This window comes from Pristiophorus japonicus, chromosome 14 (assembly GCF_044704955.1).
Source record: "Pristiophorus japonicus isolate sPriJap1 chromosome 14, sPriJap1.hap1, whole genome shotgun sequence".
Classification (NCBI taxonomy): Eukaryota; Metazoa; Chordata; class Chondrichthyes; family Pristiophoridae; genus Pristiophorus; species Pristiophorus japonicus.
In genome coordinates, this window is record NC_091990.1 from 152529353 (window position 1) to 152549250 (window position 19898).

Sequence of the window (19898 nt, forward strand, 5' to 3'; positions counted from 1 at the left end):
GGCTAAAGTGGACTGGGAAAATAGATTAAAGGGTAAGACGGTGGAAAAGCAGTGGCAGACATTTAACTCTCAGCAAAGATATATTCCAGTGAGAAAGAAAGACTAAGAGAAGGATGAACCATCCATGGCCAACTGAGGAATACACCGTTACAAAGATTAGTGGTAAGGCAAAGGATTGGGAAATGTTTAGAAACCAGCAAAGGACTCCTAAAAAATCATAAAGAGAGAGAAGATAGATTATGAGAGTCAACTGGCAAGAAATATAAAAACAGACAGTAAGAGCTTCTACAGGTATCCAAAAAGGAAGAGAGTAAGTAAAGTAAACATCGGTCCCTTAGAGAATGAGACTGGGGAATTAATAATGGGAAACACGGAAATGGCAGAGACTTTGAACAAATATTTTGTATCAGTCTTCATGGTAGAAGACACAAAAAGCATCCCAATAATAGATAATCAAGGGGCTATAGGGAGGCGGGAACTTAAAACAATCACTATCACTAGAGAAAAAGAACTAGGCAAACTAATGGGACTAATGGTAGACAAGTCCCCTGGACCTGATGGCCTGCATCCTAGGCTCTTAAAAGAAGTGACTGCAGAAATAGTGGATATATTGGTTGTAATCTACCAGAATTCCCTGGATTCTGGAGAAGTCCCAGCAGATTGGAAAACCGCAAATGTAACGTCCCTATTTAAAAAAGGAGGGAGATAGAAAGAAGGAAACGATAGACCAGTTAACCTAACATCTGTCATTGGGAAAATGCTGGAGTCCATTATTAAGGAAGTAGTAGCAGAACATTTACGAAATGAGCAGGGTGAATAAAGGGGAACAAGAAGATGTTTTGTATTTGGATTTCCAGAAGGCATTCGATAAGGTGCCACATAAAAGGTTACTGCACATGATAAAACCTCACGGGGTTGGGGTTAATATATTAGCATTGATAGAAGATAGGCTAACTAACAGAAAACGGAGAGTCTGGATAAATGGGTCATTTTCAGGGTGGCAAACTGTAACTAGTGGGGTGCCACAGGGATCAGTACTGCAGCCTCAACTATTTACAATCTATATTAATGACTTGGATGAAAGGACCGAGTGTAATATAATCAAATTTGCTAATGATACAAAGATAGGTGGGAAAGCAAGCTGTGAGGAGGACGCAAAGAATCTGCAAAGGAATATAGTGATGTTGGTTGAAGGAGAAATATTGGCCAGGACATCGGGGAGAATGCTCCTGCTCTTCTTCGAATAGTATCATGGGATTTTTTACATCTAACCATGAGTGTAGATGGGACCTCGATTTAGCATTTCATCTGAAAGACAGCATCTCCAACAGTACAGCACTCCCCCAAAACTGCATTGAAATATCAGCCCAGATTTTGTATTCAAGTCACGACTGAAAATCAGAACCCATTATTATTGCACATTATGATGTATAATGCAGAAACTTTGGGGTCAAGTTTCGGCCGCCCACTAAAACGGCGCACATCGGTGAGACCTGCCTAATTTATAGAACAAAAATTGCGCCAAAAACTTACCTCGCGATTCTCAGATAGCTGTAGGCCCAATTCCACCTTGGCGCGGCGCAGCAGGAGCTGCTGGGGGCGGAGCTACAGCCCTGCGGCAAACACAGTGCCGGCAGCTGCGCGCGTGCGCAGTGGAGGCTGCGAGCATGCGCAGTAGCTGCCGGCGTCCTGTCTCCGGGGCGACGACCCTATCCCAGGCCGAAGGGACGTCGCCCCTATCCCCGGCCGAGTGGCCTGCGCATCTTACCTCGACGGCGGGGCCCGCCCGCCCGGCCTCTCGCTGGGGTGGGCCCTACCCAAAGAGTCGGCGGCAGCCCGGCATCGGCTGTGTGCGGGGCTTCTTCGTCATCTTCTCTCATCCCCCCCATCTTCTTCTCTTCCCCACCCCCCATCATCTCACCCCCCGCCCCCCCTCTTCTCCCCCCCCCCCTTCTCCCTGGTGCTGCAGTAGGTGAGTAGAAATAATTTTTTATTTATTGAGTGATTTTTAATTTTTTTTAAATGTTTTCGTTTTTAATTTATTTGGATTGATTTATTGGTTTATTTATTGATTTATTTATCATTTATTATTGATGATAGCTCTTTATTTGCAAAAGTGAAGTGTTCAAAGTTTGTAAACCCCGTTCCACCCCGCCCCCCTCGTTCCCTACGCCTGATTTGTAACCTACGCCTGATTTTCTAAGTGTAGGCAAGGTTTTTTTGAGGGTACAAAAATCTACACTTACTCCATTCTAAGTTAGTTTGGATGATACACAAGTACAGTGTAATACAAGTTTTTTTTGCATTGGCAGCTAACTGGCTCAGGGGTTCAATAATTAGTAGTAACTGAAAAGGAAAAGGAGTTAGAAAAAGCTTTACTGTTATAGCATGGGGCTAGTTTCAAAGGAGTCAAGTTTCGGCCTGAGTTGCTCCTATTTTTTTGGAACAACTAGTTTAGAATGGAGTATCTTAGAAATTGCAATTCTCGGCCTTTAGTTTGCTCCAATTCTAGTGAGTTCATGGCCGGACACGCCCCCTTTTGAAAAAAAAATCTGTTCTAAAATGAAACTGTTCTAACTCACGAGAATTCTAAACTAGTTGCTCCAAAAAAATAGGAGCAACTCAGGCCGAAACTTGACTCCTTTGAAACTAGCTCCATGCTCTAACAGTAAAGCTTTTTCTAACTCCTTTTCCTTTTCAGTTACTACTAATTATTGAACCCCTGAACCAGATAGCTGCCAATGCAAAAACACCTTGTATTACAATGTACTTGTGTATCATCCACCTAACATATATTAAACATGCTGAGTGGGTTAGAACATTGCCTCTCAAAATACATTGAAAACTCATATGTCAGGCTTTGTCAATGGAAATACCCCTTTTAAAAATACCTGCAGTACATGTCATGCCTCTAGGTGGCTCTATGATTCGAACATATAATGGTAAAGTCACATACTGTTAGCTCAAAACTGAACATTGTTACTATATTCTTGCTCTGTATCTCCAGCATCTGTATTGACATGCAGCTCCTTAACAATTGCACTGGGTGGCAGTGTACAATAGAGGTTTATATAAAAAAGCATCTCTTAATAGTTTAAGAAATCCTGCTTCTTTACATCTTTGTACCTCCATGACATTAAGATTCCAGTTCCACCTATCTCCATAGAATTGACTCCTGAACCTCCTTCCCCCAAAGAATTTGTGGTCCTTCCATGATGGAACACTAACATTTCCTAGCTTGACACAACCTGAGCTTAGAATGTATGCTGTGTTTACCCAAGAACAATGCAGCTCCTCCCATTCTGTAGAGAGCCCTTAACACCCTCCACCACCACCACCCCCACCCCCATTCATCATCTCCAGGTTTGCTTGTGCAATTTGGCACCATCTGAGAATTCCCCTGGGACATTTGTCAACTCCCCCACACAAGACCTTTTTGAGTCACTGCAACTTCCCCCTCTACTGAAGATGCCTGTCCACCCCCCATCACCACTCAAAGGGCTGGTTTCTCACTTATTTGTGCCTCGGTTAGCGCACCGGCGGGGTATTAATTGCTGTTTTAGGGTGTAATGCCAGGCGTCCAGGATTTAGCGCCTGGACGGTAAATTCGGCTACTGGTTAGCGCCAGCGCAAAAACTTAGCACCCCGCCATCCATTTTTAGTGTGATGATGACGTCAATCGTCGTGCAATGCTGTGCTAGCACCCCAGATGGAACTTTCGGCCCTGACGCCTCATTTAACGCCCACTCCAGGAATCGCCTGAAAAAAACAGGCAGTTTCGGCGTGCAGCAGGCGCTATTGGTGGCTTATTTAAATGGAGGCTGGAGGATCTTATATCACAGTTGTCAGTGACTGCTACGGTTTCACACTTTTATTTGCCATGACACTTTGCTTACAAGGTCAGTGAGAGATTTCAATGGGGGCAATACTAGTTTACCAGCGTATCATGCTGGTTGCTATTAGCAGGTGGCTTCAAGCTGGAAGAAGGGTTCTTGGCCATGTTGGGCCACGGATGCGAAGAGGTAGCAGATGTATGGGGAGGAGGCCTTACCCCCACGGGTTTACAGGGCACATCGCTCATATCTCCAGCTCTCTGAGGTGCATTGTGTTAGAAGGCTGCACATCCTAAAAGAAGTGCGAGATTCACCTCTCGCTCTGCGTTGCTGTCGACGATGGGGGCCAGGAGCCTCCGAAGACTCAAACCCCGCAAAATTGTCTTAGTCACCAGATGTGGTCTCTTGAGTCGGGGCAACCGGTGGGTTCTGCGGCTCAGTCATCTGCATTGTGTCCGCAGCCTCGTCATCACCGCCTTGGCCAGAGGTGAAGGCGCCCCGGGAAGGCTGGCACGATTGTGGCTGTTCTTCTGGAAGTACAAAAAAACATACGTGTGTTTAGCAGCAGGGGAGGGGGCAGGGTGACATGAGGCAGGTGGCTTTGCACATGTTCGTTTGAAGGCCCGCCACCACTTCTCAATGCAGTCTCTTCAGTTACCCTATTCATTTACATAACCTCACTACCTGACGAGGGCTCAGCATCGCCCCCGACCACTTCCCGAGCTGGTACTCCAATGAGTGCGGACACCCGTTCCTCGACATCAGTTAGCTGTAATAGTTGAGGCAGACTCCCGCCTGTGCGCAGCTGCTTCATCCTGTTGTGAGAGTGTGTCGACTGCAAAGAGAACTACAGGAATGTTTCCGAAAGGGTTTATCTCTTGTTGTGCCATATATGCCTACCTTACTGCAATAGTTGAGAAGTTGAGACTGTGTGGATGTTCGAATGACTTCCGTTCAATCTGTGTGGAAGTTGTATGAGCTTTGTGAGTGATTGTTAGGAGGTGAGAGGGATGTAACATAGGGGTTGCAGGTGATCTTTGTGAAACCCATAGCAGCAGTGGGAATGTATTGCGAGGAAGGATGTAAATGATTGAGTTTAAGTGTAGCGATCATAAGGAGACAATGGGCAGAGAAGTCATCCTTCATACTTCTTACGCATTGTGAAGGCCACCCACAGACAGCAAGACTTTTGAGAGGGACCATATGCATGAAAGACTTCACATAGTGTCTGAGATTCATGTTAGAAGGATAGGAGGCATACATAAATGCAAATGGTACTCACCCTGATGTTCCAGGTAAAGTCATTGAACTTTTTCCTACATTGTGTCCCAGTTCTGAGCACAGTGTCTGCAGCAGAGACATCCTGTGCAATCTCCCTCCACAGCCTTTTGAATGTTGGGGGCAGCGGTCTGACTCCCCCAGCAAGTCGGGGCAAGAACCACCTCCTCTCCACTGTGCAAAGTAAGGCCTCACTCGCCTCATTAGAGAAGTGCGTGGCGCGCTGCGTTCCCTTCTGCTCCTCCATCTCTGCAGAAGTGACTGAAGTGGGGCAGTTGAGATGTGCCCAGGAAAATTAAAATTAGGCGCAATCTTTAACGCCCTGTCGCTATTAAAGCCCCAAAATCCCAAAATCCAACCCATTGACTTTACAGGCCTGTTCCCCACCCCCCATCAGCCCACACTCCCCATCACTGATGGAATTATTGATAGCATGCTAACCACCTCCACCAGCCCCCCCACCCCCCGCCCTCCACCCCACCTCGCCCTGTTTGAGGGGCTCTTCATGTCACAATACCCCACTGAAGGAATCCCTCCTCTGATTTTCCCTTTCCTCTCTTCTCTCCCCCTCCTCCTTTCCGCGCTCCATTTCCTTCCTCTTCTGATTTTCCTCTTCCTCCCTTTTTTCCCCATTCTCCTTTCCACCCCCTCTCCCAATTCCCGCTCTCCCTCATCCACTACCTTGATCCAGTTATCTCCCCCTGCCTCTAAACCTGCTTTAACTGAATGCTGTGCTTGGTCGTAATTCCCTGTGTGCGAGGTCGTGGGAGATAGAACGTATCAAAGTCCTGCATATAACATTCACTTCCTGTAAATGTCACACTTACTTCCCCCATTGCACATTGTTGATTGGGATCAGAGTAAAGCAGCAGCAAATCAGAAGTGAAAAATTAGAGAGTTTGCAAATTAAAAGCAAAGAATGTGGCTAGAAAACTGCCACAGAAAATCGCCAATGAGTGAATACTAAAGATTTATGAAAACGACTAGCCTTGAAGAAGGACCTACTATTAAGAGAAAGGTGAAGATGAACCAATCAAATCACCCAAAATACGTAGAAAAAAACTTTCCTCCTTCATTTTTTTCTCAGTAACCAAAATTTCAAATGTCAAAGAAAGATTTGTCAAAGTAAGATTCATAAAGGAGTAAGGCCCTTGCCGTCCATGAGCTTATTGTGGATGATTGTATCGACATCATGGCCCTGATGGAAACTTGGCTGATGGGTGAAGACAACTTACCCTTAAATGAAGCCTCCCTATCTGGCTTTACCTTCCACCATTCCGACTGCCGTGGTGGCAGTGTGGCTCTCATCACCAAATCACATCTGGGTCTGTCCCCTTACTCCTCCGGCACTTTCTCCTCCTTTGAGCATCTCACCTTATTCCACCCGTCTCACCTCTCATTTTAAAGTTCACCACCACCCACCCAAGTGCCATAAAAATGTTAGGACCGAGATATCTTCACTGCTTTTCTCCCTCTGCAACTACCTATCTGCTCAACCATCACCACCATCTTTGATGCTATAGTCGCTATTAAAACAATTACTCTCTCTCACCCTAGCCATTCCCCCTGGTACAGCCCTCATCTTTGCTCCCTTAAGTTTAAGGGATGCAGACTTGAACGGATATGGTGGACAACTGGTTTAGCCATTCATCACCGGGACTGGCTGGACCACATAAAGCATTATTGGATCCTGCTCTCATCTGCCAAAATTGCTCACTATTCCAGAATCATACTGAAATACAAATATAAACTTTGTTTTCTATTCTCCATTGCTATTCATCTTCTTAAACCCTTCTCCCCTTTCTCCACCCTCACCTCCGAAAACAAGCCATCCGTTCAGCTGGCTCTGCCATTTCCCTTCCTTCCCCTAACCCACTGGGCCAAACCTCTTCTAAGGTTCCCCACAATCCTAGCCATGAACTCATGTCTTTCTCCGCTCTCCCCTCAAGACCTTTCCGTGCTCATCTTGTCCGTGAGTTCAGAGTAGAAGATGCAAGAAGCATACCTAAAATGGTGGGTAATTAATATAAGTAGAGAAAAAGTACTCGAGAAACTAATGAGACTAAAAGTCAAAAAATCCCTATGAGCTGACGGCCTACATCCTAGGGTTCTAAAAGAGGTGGCTGCAGAGATAGTGGATGCATTGGTTTTGATCTTTCAAATTTCCCTAAATTCTAGAATGGTTCCAGTGGATTGCAAGATAGCAAATGTAACACCGCTATTCAAGAAAGGAGGGAGAGAAAAAACACGGAACTACAGGCCATTTGGCCTGACATCAGTTAGCCTGGCACTTAGATAATCATAACATAATTAGGCAGAGTCAACAATGGTTTTATGAAAGGCAAATCATGTTTGACAAATTTATTAGGGCCCAAATTTGGTCAACCTACCATTGGCTGTCGCCGAGTTTTCTCAGCGGATTCCCTGTTTCGTCGGCGTTCTCCCCGACGAGCAAATTTGGTGAGGCCCTCACGCCGGCGGTGTGAGAAGACCGCTGGGGAGCATCCGTTGGCATCCATTGGCGTGCGCCGGAATGCAGTGCTGAAAAAAGTTCTTCCACCCGCTCACTCCCGAGCAGAAGGGACCGCTGCATGGAGGCAGGTTTTACCTGAACGGTAGGTATGAAGACAAAAGGTTAGTGAAATGATTTGCTTTATTTCTTTTGCAGTGATTTTGTTTGATAGTGTTATGTCTTGGATAAAGAATCAGACTAGATACTACAAGCTCAAAGTAAGTGTGACCGTAGTCCTTTATTACAGATCTCAGAGCGCCTCTCCAGCCTGTGAGGCCTCCTTATATATCGGTGCTCCCAAGGGATTGTGGGGTCCCTTGGGACTCCAGGGGATAAGCCCTCTGGTGGTTAGACATAGTAATTACAGGTTTACATACATAACAAGACCCCCCCCCCCCCAAAGTCAATAGTGTAATTATTTACAATGTGAGTCGATCTGGGGCCTTCCTTTCCCTGGTTGATCGTCTCGGTGCAATGCTGGTGTTGGTGAGTATATCCTTCCTTAAGTAAGGTGACCAAAACTGCACGCAGTACTCCAGGTGCGGCCTCATCTATACCCTATACAGTTGCAGCAGGACCTCCCTGCTTTTTGTACTCCATCCCTCTCGCAATGAAGGCCAACATTCCATTCGCCTTCCTGATTACCTGCTGCACCTGCAAACTAACTTTTTGGGATTCATGCACAAGGAGCCTAAATTCTGCCAACGTCCGCCACGCGGCCGATGCCATCGAGTCGCTAAAAACAGCTCTGGGCCCTGACTCCGTTAGGTGCATCGAGGAGGCTCAAGCACGTGGGGAGATCCCGTCCGAACTGACCCCCGTCCGGACGGAATTCCTCATCGGCGCCAAACCCCGGAACCTCCCTCGGGGGCCGGCGCCTCACAACTTGAGCCGCCTCGGGGAAATCCCCTCCGTGCCTTTCAGTTCCGCGCGGAGGGGTTTCCTGTACGGGCTGCTCCTGCACACTCTCAACTTTGCCATCCTCGCCGGCCGTCCGGACACGCCATGGCGTACCATCTTGCCGTCCGGAGGAGGCGGGGGTCCCCGATGGAGGGCACTCTACGCAGGGGTCCTCCCACTATTCATCGGGGACTTGGCCTGGAGGGTGGTGCACGGAGCAGTGCCGTGCAACAAATTTTTAAGCCGGTTCACGGACTCCCAGGCCGCCTGCAATTTCTGCGGTCTGGAGGAGTCCGTGTTCCATGTTTTTATTGAGTGCACAAGGTTGCAGCCCCTGTTCCATTATTTGAAGGGGCTGCTCCTGAAATTCTGGCTGCACTTCAGTCCCACTCTCCTGATCTTTGGGCACCCTGTGCGGAGGGGAGCAGGTAGGTCCGAGGGCCTCCTCGTAGGACTGCTCCTGGGCACGGCCAAGGGTGCCATCAGCCGGTCCAGGCAGCGGGCGGTCGAGGGGGTCGTTCAACCTGACTGCCTGCCTCTCTTCCGCTCTTACATCCGGTCCAGGGTGTCCTTGGAGATGGAGCACGCGGTGTCCACCGGTACGCTCGCGGCCTTCCGCGAGAGGTGGGCACCGGAGGGACTGGAATGCATCATCACGCCCGGCAACCAAATTTTAATTTGATTTTACGTTTTAAAGTTTAATTTGTTTTAATTGCCGGTGCTTTTAGTGTCCCCTTCCCTTTTATAGGGGGCACTGGAAAAATGTGATTTTAGCGCCCAAAAAAAAACCAAAAAAAAATGAAAAACACAAAAAAAAAACCAAAAAAAAGGAAAAAAGGGCCTTGTAAATGTCTGGTGTGTCACCCAGGTCGGGTGGCATGGTTTAATGTTTTATGTTTTTGCAGGTGAACTCCAAAAAGAGTTTCATGCACAAGGATCCCCAGGTCCCTCTGCACCACAGCATGTTGTAATTTCTCCCCATTCAAATAATATTCCCTTTTACTGTTTTTTTTTCCAAGGTGGATGACCTCACATTTTCCGACATTGTACTCCATCTGCCAAACCTTAGCCCATTCGCTTAACCTATCTAAATCTCTTTGCAGCCTCTCTGTGTCCTCCACACAACCCGCTTTCCCACGAATCTTAGTGTCATCTGCACATTTTGTTACACTACACTATATCCCCTCTTCCAGGTCATCTATGTATATTGTAAACAGTTGTGGTCCCAGCACCGATCCCTGTGGCACACCACTAACCACTGATTTCCAACCCGAAAAGGACCCATTTATCCCGACTCTCTGCTTTCTGTTAGCCAGCCAATTCTCTATCCATGCTAATACATTTCCTCTGACTCCGCGTACCTTTATCTTCTGCAGTAACCTTTTGTGTGGCACCTTATCGAATGCCTTTTGCAAATCTAAATACACCACATCCATCGGTACACCTCTATCCACCATGCTCGTTATATCCTCAAAGAATTCCAGTAAATTAGTTAAACATGATTTCCCCTTCATGAATCCATGTTGTGTCTGCTTGATTGCACTATTTCTATCTAGATGTCCTGCTATTTCTTCCTTAATGATGGCTTCAAGCATTTTCCCCACTACAGATGTTAAACTAACCGGCCTATAGTTACCTGCCTTTTGTCTGCCCCCTTTTTTAAACAGAGGCGTTACATTCGCTGCTTTCCAATCCGCTGGTACCTCCCCAGAGTCCAGAGAATTTTGGTAGATTATAACGAATGCATCTGCTATAACTTTTGCCATCTCTTTTAATACCCTGGGATGCATTTCATCAGGACCAGGGGACTTGTCTACCTTGAGTCCCATTAGCCTGTCCAGCACTACCTCCCCAGTGATAGTGATTGTCTCAAGGTCCTCCCTTCCCACATTCCCGTGATCAGCAATTTTTGGCATGGTTTTCATGTCTTCCACTGTGAAAACCAAAGCAAGATAATTGTTTAAGGTCTCAGCCATTTCCACATTTCCCATTATTAAATCCCCCTTCTCATCTTCTAAGGGACCAACATTTACTTTAGTCACTCTCTTCCGTTTTATATATCGGTAAAAGCTTTTACTATCTGTTTTTATGTTTTGCGCAAGTTTACTTTCGTAATCTATCTTTCCTTTCTTTATTGCTTTCTTAGTCATTCTTTGCTGTCGTTTAAAATTTTCCCAATCTTCTAGTTTCCCACTAACCTTGGCCACCTTATACGCATTGGTTTTTAATTTGATACTCTCTTTATTTCCTTCGTTATCCACGGCTGGTTATCCCTTCTCTTACCACCCTTCTTTTTCACTGGAATATATTTTTGTTGCGCACTATGAAAGAGCTCCTTAAAAGTCCTCCACTGTTCCTCAATTGTGCCACCGTTTAGTCTGTGTTCCCAGTCTACTTTAGCCAACTCTGCCCTCATCCCACTGTAGTCCCCTTTGTTTAAGCATAGTACGCTCGTTTGAGATACTACTTCCTCACCCTCAATCTGTATTACAAATTCAACCATACTGTGATCACTCATTCTGAGAGGATCTTTTACGAGGAGATCGTTTATTTTTCCTGTCTCGTTACACAGGACCAGATCCAAAATGGCTTGCTCCCTGTAGGCTCTGTTACATACTGTTCTATGAAACAATCCCGTATGCATTCTATGAATTCCTCCTCCAGTCTACCCCGTGCGATTTGATTTGACCAATCGATATGTAGGTTAAAATCCCCCATGATTACTGCCATTCCTTTTTCACATGCCTCTATTATTCCCTTGATTATTGTCCGCTCCACCGTGAAGTTATTATTTGGGGGCCTATAAACTACGCCCACCAGTGACTTTTTTCCCTTACTATCTCTAATCCCCACCCACAATGATTCAACATTTTGTTCATTCGAGCCAATATCATCTCTCACAACTGCCCTGATATCATCCTTTATTAACAGAGCTACCCCACCTCCTTTCCCTTCTTGCCTATCCTTCCGAATCGTCAGATACCCCTGTATGTTTAATTCCCAGTCTTGGCCACCCTGCAACCACGTTTCTGTAATGGCCACCAAATCATACCCATTTGTAATGATTTGTGCCGTTAACTCATTTACTTTATTTCGAATGCTGCGTGCGTTTAGGTAAAGTGTTTTAATACTAGTTTTTAAACCATGATTTTTAGTTTTGACCCCTCCTGCAGCCCCTTTATATTCATACATTTGTCCCTTCCTATCACCTAGTGGTTTACACTTACCCCAGTGCTACTCTGCTCTGTTGCCTCCTGCCTTTTGCATTCTTTCTTGGGGTTCTGTTCATCTGCGCTCTCACCCACTCTAACTAGCGCAGAGCCCTCTCCTGGGTTCCGAATACTCCTCGCATTGAGGCACCGAGATTTCAGGCTTGCCTTTTTATTACACTTTGACCCTTTAGAATTTTGCTGTACATTGGCCCTTTTTGTTTTTTGCCTTGGGTTTCTCTGCCCTCCACTTTTACTCATCTCCTTTTTGTCTTTTGCTTCTGTCTCCATTTTGTTTCCCTCTGTCTCCCTGCATTGGTTCCCATCCCCCTGCCATATTAGTTTAACTCCTCCCCAACAGCACTAGCAAACACTCCCCCTAGGACATTGGTTCCAGTCCTGCCCAGGTGCAGGTCCCACCTCCCCCAGAACCGGTTCCAATGCCCCAGGAATTTGAATCCCTCCCTGCTGCACCACTGCTCAAGCCACATATTCATCTGAGCTATCCTGCGATTCCTACTCTGACTAGCACGTGGCACTGGTAGGATTACTACTTTTGAGGTCTTACATTTTAATTTAGCTCCTAGCTCCTTAACTTCATCTCGTAGGACCTCATCCCTTTTTTTACCTATGTTGTTGGTACCGATGTGCACCACGACAATTGGCTGTTCACCCTCCCTTTTCAGAATGTCCTGCACCCGCTCCGAGACATCCTTGACCCTTGCACCAGGGAGGCACCATACCATCCTGGAGTCTCAGTTGCGGCCGCAGAAATGCCTATCTATTCCCCTTACAATTGAATCCCCTATCACTATCGCTCTCCCACTCTTTTTCCTGCCCTCCTGTGCAACAGAGCCAGCCACGGTGCCATGAACTTGGCTGCTGCTGCCCTCCCCTGATGAGTCATCCCCCTCAACAGTACTCAAAGCAGTGTATCTGTTTTGCAGGGGGATGACCACAGGGGACCCCTGCACTACCTTCCTTGCACTGCTCTTCCTGCTGGTCTTCCATTCCCTAACTGGCTGTGGACCCTTCACCTGCGGTAAGACCAACTCGCTACACGTGCTACTCACGTCATTCTCAGCATCGTGGATGCTCCAGAGTGAATCCACCCTCAGCTCCAAATCCGCAACGCGGTCCGTCAGGAGCTGGAGGCAGATACACTTCCCGCACACGTAGTCGTCAGGGACACCGGAAGTGTCCCTGAGTTCCCACATGCTACAGGAAGAGCACATCATGTGACCGAGCTCTCCTGCCATGACTTAACCCTTAGATACGCTTAATTTGGCGACAACAATGTTAACAGGTTACTTACTGATATAAAAAAGAAAAAGACAACAATGTTAACGGCTTACTTACTGATATAAAAAAGAAAAAGAAAAGCTACTCACCAATCACCAGCCAATCACTTACCCATTTGGCTGTGACATCACCTTTTGATTCCTTTCTACTTCTTTTTTGCTTTTTCTCCCGGCTGGAGCTGTACAAGCTGGGCCTTTATAGGCCTCACCCCGTATCCCGGACTCGCGCTGCTCGAACTGCCGCTCCTCCTCTGACGTTGGGCCTTTATAGGCCTCACCCCGCACCCCGGACTCGCGCTGCTCGAACTGCCGCTCCTCCTCCGACGTTGGGCCTTTATAGGCCTCACCCCGCACCCCAGACTCGTGCTGCTCGAACTGCCGCTCCTCCTCTGACATTGGGTCTTTTGTAGGCCTCACCACGCACCCCGGACTCGCACTGCTCGAACTGCCGCTCCTCCTCTGACGTTGGGTCTTTTGTAGGCCTCACCACGCACCCCGGAATGGCGGAGCAAGCTCGAGAGGCCTTAGTGCATACTCCTGCTCCTATTTCTTAAGTTCTTATGCTCTTATGTGGCCCAGTTCCTGCTCCTTCAACTCAATCCCACCAAACTGCTGCCCACCCAACTTCCTTTTCTGGCTCCCATGTTAGCTGACATTGTTAATGGTTCATTCTCCTCAGGTAATGTCCCCCTCTCCCTCAAATCTGCCATCATCACCCCTCTCCCCAAAATACCAACCCTTGACCCCTCCGACCTTGTAAATTACGCCCCATCTCTAACCTCCCTTTCCTCTCCAAAGTTCTTGAATGTGTTGTTGTCTTCCCGCAACTCCATATTTGAATCCCTCCAATCAGGTTTCTACCCTGCTACAGTACTGAAATTGCTCTCAAAGTCACAAATGACATCCTTTGTGACTGTGACAGAGGTAAACTATCCCTCCTCGTCCTTTTTGATTTGTCTGCAGCCTTTGACGCGGTTGACCACTCCATCCTTCTCCAACGCCTCTCCACCGTCGTCCAGCTGGGTGGGACTGCACCTTCCTGGTTCCATTCTTATCTATCTAATCATAGCCAGAGAATCACTTGCAATGGCTTCTCTTCCCACCCCTGCATCATTATCTCTGGTGTCCCTCAAGGATCTATCCTTGGCCCCCTCCTATTTCTCATCTACATGCTGCCCCTTGGTGACATCATCCGAAAACACAGCGTTGGATTCCAAGTGTATGCCGATGACACCCAGCTCTACCTCACTACCACTTCTCTCGACCCTGCCACAGTCTCGAATTTGTCAGACTGCTTGTCCGACATTCAGTTCTGGATGAGCAGAATTGTTCTCCAATTGAATATTGGGAAGACTGAACCCATTGTTTTCGGTCCCCACCACAAATTCCGTTTCCTAATCACTGACTCCATCCCTCTCCCTAACATTTGTCTGAGGCTGAACCAGATTATTTGCAACCTTGATGTCATATTTGACCCTTTAATAAGCTTCCGACCACCTATCCATGACATAACTAAGACCGCCTATTTGCACCTCCATAACATCATCCATCTCCGTCCTTGCCTCAGCTCATCCAGTGCTGAAACCCTCATCCATGCCTTTGTTACCTCTAGACTTGACTATTCCAATGCACTCCTGGCTGGCTTCCCATCTTCTACCCTACAAAGTCGGCTGCCTGTGTCCTAACATGCACCAAGTCCCGTTCACCTATCACCCCAATGCTCGCTGACTTACATTGGCTCCCGGTTAAGCAAAGCCTCGAGTTCAAAATTCTCATCCTTGTTTTCAAATCCCTCCATGTTCTCGCATCTCCCTATCTCTGTAATCTCCTCCAGCCCCACAACCCCCCCGAGATATCTGCGCTCCTCTAATTCTGCCCTCTTGAGCATCCCTGATTATAATTGCTCAGCCATTGGTTGGTGGCTGTGCCTTCTGTTGCCTGGGCCCTAAGCTCTGGAATTCCCTGCCTAAATCTGTCCACCTCTCTACCTCTCTTTCCTCCTATAAGACATACCTCTTTGACTAAGCTTTTGGTCATCTGCACTAATTTCTCCTTATGTGGCTCTGTGTCAAATTTTTTCTCTTATTATACTCCTGTGAAGCGCCTTGGAACATTTTACTCGGTTAAAAGCGCTATATAAATACAAGTTGTTGTTATAACATACAGAATATATTCAAAGCAGCATTGTGTGTGAGTTGCATGGCCTGGGGTTAAAATAACATCAGGATCTGAATGACGTCATCAGCAATCTTCCCTGTAAACTGCGCTTTGTTCTGCTTGGCCTGTTTTTTTTAGAAACATAGAAACATAGAAACATAGAAACATAGAAAATAGGTGCAGGAGTAGGCCATTCGGCCCTTCTAGCCTGCACCGCCATTCAATGAGTTCATGGCTGAACATGCAACTTCAGTACCCCATTCCTGCTTTCTCACCATACCCCTTGATTCTCCTAGTAGTTAGGACTTCATGCGTGGTCCCTTTAAATTTCTGCGCATGCGCGGTGTTTACAATGTGCAAGGTGCCGAATGGCCTTTCAGATTACTGTGCAGCCATGCGCGTACACCTTAGCAGGAACATTAGTCATCAGCCCCTGATTCTGCATGTCAGTGAGGCCTTTGCCTGCCTGGGTAAAGGCCTCGCGCATTGCCCAAAATCCCGCCAGGTAAAATGGCATGGGGTGCAAGTTCGGTGTGGACAAGTTGAGTACCACACTCCCAATATTTTAAAATTCCACACGCTCGTTCTTGTTGGCACGAGTGTTTAAAATTGGGTGATAGTTATACGTGTGTGTGTGAGTGAGACAGAAATAGGCAGAAATAGGCACTTCAGAGGTGACAAATGGTACTGGTTACACACCTGTGGCAGGTGTTATTTAATGTCAACTTATTTTCTCAGTGGGAAAGCCAAATTGTGTTTTTGCGTATTACAGTATTTCAGGTTGTGTATGTATGAACAATTTAATTACAAACTGGACAATTAATTTGAGTAGGTTTTCAATATATTTTTAAATAAAACTCATTAATGTTCTTATATCTTCAGAAAACATGTCAAACAGAGAAAGAGAGAGGGAGGAAGACACTGTTTACACATACAGAGAGTAAAATTAATCTTCAGTGGGGGTGATTAGCGAGCGGGTGTATAAGTGACGGCCCATTTGCCACCATTTGTTTTGTGCCCTTGCTCAAGTTGAATTTCACTCCTGTTTTTTTACATCTCAGCACAAATCCTTATTATTCTGCCACAAGATTTATAGTTTTTATATATCTTGAAATCTGGAGATAGTATATTTGGAGACAAACCTGACAGTGACATCTGAAGAATTTGCTGTTTATCAGAGACTGCAAGTTCTACATTTTGCGGAAAGGATGTATTAACCCCTGGGTGACTGATACTAGTTCCATTGTTGTTAAGTGCTGTGCTGCTTTAGTGTGTTTAATATTTCCTGTATGCTTTTGTATTTCAGCTACAAGTAAATATGACTACGCAGCTTTAAGCTCCATGCATTGGTCTGGCATAAATGTCATTGTTTTGCTTTGAAAGTAACAGGATACTGTGGCGGGCATTCCAAGTGTTCTCCAGTGAGCAACGCAAAGGTTCATTGTTAAACCTAGTCTCACTATGGCATATATCGCAATCGGTAAAGGTGCAATTTCTGGTTCACAGGCGAATTATTCTGCTTACAAAAACTACTGTCTAGCTATGAACAAGAGAGCAAGTTTTGGAAAACAACCCAAACCACAAGGATTGGAGTTGAACAGAGATGTGGGTAAAGACAGGTCCAGAATGGACTGCAGATTGGGGCTAGGTTGTTGGCTGGATGGACACTCTCGGGAAAATTTAGAAAAAAGAAATAAAGAAAGCAAGTATGTTGACCCTATCTTTGCCATGCGGTAGTTTATGTTGTTTGTGGAGAGCAATATGGCTAGAGTTCAAAGGTGCAAAGTGTGTTTATTCAAGTATCTCTTTGTAGATCATTTGCTCAGGAGATTGAATGGGTGTGGTAGACCTTGATAGATTTGACTATATCTGTAGGAGGATTGGGTATGATGTTTTATTTTTTCCCCCTTCTCTTCTTCAGCGAGTATGGTGTACTAACTCAGTGAAAGGGAAAGGTCCTTAGTTTTAAAACTTTAACACAATGAAGTGAAAAAGAGGGTAGAAAATTATTAATGTTCACAAAATAAGTATGGAGCCAATTATGTCACTTAGGGCAATGAGACCTGAGGTCTGCTGAGTAGGTGTTGCACAGTGTTACAAAGTATTATATAGTATTTACAGTCCAGCTGGTTTTTGCCAGTGTTTAAGCTCCACACAAGCCTCCTCCCTTCATCGAACCCCATCAACATATCCTTCTATTCCTTTCTCCGTCATGTGTTTATCCAGCTTCCCCTTAAATACAGCTAGACTATTCGCCTCAACTACTTCCTGTGGTAGTGAGTTCCACATTCTCACCACTCCCTGGGTGACCAACTTATATTTATGGCCCCTAGTTCTGGTCTCACCCACAAGTAGAAACATCTTCTCTATGTCTACCCTATCAAACCCTTCCATAATCTTGAAGACCTCTATCAAGTCACCCCTCAGTCTTTTGTCTAGAGAAAAGAGCCCCAACCTGTTCAGTCTTTCCTGACAGTTATAGTCTCTCAGTTCTGGTATCATTTCTGCAAATCTTTTTTGCATCTTCTCCAGCGCCTCCATTTCCTTTTAATAAAATGGAGACCAGTACTGTTCACAGCACTGACATCAGTTAATAGGCACACAATCTAGCTTTTCAGATGACTGAGATCCCATCTGCTTGTTCCATTGATGTAGGGCTGAGCGTAATGTGCCGTGGAAGTGCTGAGGTCCTGCATATGTATTCTACGCTTGACTCATTAAGGTCCTAAAGAATATGAAAATTAGAACTCGGTCCTATAATATTGTTGGAGCATCTGAACAACCTCTAACCACTGAATGGTAGAAATTATTCAGCCCATATTTGGGAACTTTTTCTATCTTAAAGGAGCTTATAAACGCAACTTCCTGTTGTAAGTAAGCACAAAACCCTCTTTTATGCCAGAAACACAATTTCAGTCCAACATGCCAATGAGCACGTGCTTGCATGATAGAATGACGTCAACTCACTGTGCTCCAGGTTGGTACAGGACTCAAACGGCTGTACCAGGAGAGTTATTGCTCCCTATGTTTAAAGGGAAAGCATTGCCTACAGTAAAATCTCCAAGAGATGATTGTGCGAGAGTACATCCCAACATGGATCAATTAAGCTTTCACTGTAGATTGAATCAGGAGTGTGCAGACGGTTAGATCTAGTGCTCTGCTTAATATTTAATCTTTCCTATTCATTCTGGATTCATTTTAGAAACAGCTGTAAAATACTGAACTCATCTAGTAGTGATTTCCAGGGCAGTGACTTGAATGTTGTAGCCATTGGATGAAAGCTTCTTAGTGAGTGAAGTGAGTAGTTGGATAACATGCAGACTTTCATTGCTGGAGATCAAATGTTAACTCTGACTCTGGAAGAAACTATCCAGTGGATTGTCGATAGCAAGGCCAAGTATTGTGAATTTAAAATGAGATTCTCTTGGCTACTTTCTGTGAAGAAATTCTGTAATCTTTGTGTGGGAGCGATAGAGCCAAATCCATAAATTACTGTCCAAATTAATTACCACAGAAATTCTCTCATGGCTCTGAAACTTTGGATGCATGTAAGCTGGCAAAGGTCTTCACTATCTCCCAACAGATGAGCCATCAGGAATATTTTTCTTCTCCAAATGGAAGCCAGATGCACATTGTCTACAGCATTTAGTACTTCCTGGCTATTGAACCATTAACACAAAGTATGAGTATTTCGACCATTTTGTAACTTTGATGGACAGTTCCCTATCCAGGAGCATGGGCTATTCTTCACAGGAAGGAATAGAGGAACACAAGAACAGGAATAGGCCATTCAGCACCTCGAGCCTGTTCCGCCATTCCAGTAGATCATGGCTGGTCTGTATCAGGAGTTCAACATTTCTTCAGTTCATTTCTTATAACTGTATTTCAACATTACTGTAGTGAGATGGAACTCCAAGGTATGCTTCACTACAATCAATAAAAATCTCATTGAAAATAACTCTTAAGAATTTGTTATTTTGTTTCTGGAAACTGTGTAAAGCACTGGTGTAAGTTAAACAATGTATTACCTGCTGGTATCTTTTGCTTCTGTGCCTATTTAATTCTTGTAATAAATGATTTTATGGTTTTAGCCTAAACTATGTGGTCGAACAGCATGATGTCTTTCCACCTATTGAAGAGATATATGGTGGGCATCCCCATTTGACTTCAGGTGTGCAGCTCAGTGGTACAGAGACGATTGTTACCTTGGAAGCAATCTACTCCTGTTTACAATATGAGATTAAATTGTAAGATTGAGAATTGCGAGGCTGAGAATTTTGTGGATAGCTCGTTTCTAGAGGTGGTCACCCCGCAGCTTAAAAGTGTGCAGGCAAAGAGGAAATGGGTGTCCACCAGACAGAAGAGGAGGGCTAGGCAGGTAGTGCACGAGTCCCCTGAGTCCATCTCACTCGCCAACCAGTATTCTGTTCTGAGTACTGGTGAGGGCGATGCTGCCTCTGGTGGAGTGCAGCCAGAGCCAAGTCCACGGCACCACGGAGGAAGAAGAATGGAAGAGCAATAGTGGTAGGGGATTTGATAGTCAGGGGAGCAGGTAGGCATTTTTTTGGCCGCAGACGTGACACCAGGATGGTATGTTGCCTCTCTGGTGCCAGGGTTGAGGATGTCATTGAGTGGCTGCAGAACATTCTGAGGAGGGAGGGTGAACAGCCAGAGGTCGTGGTCCATATCGGTACCAATGACATAGGTA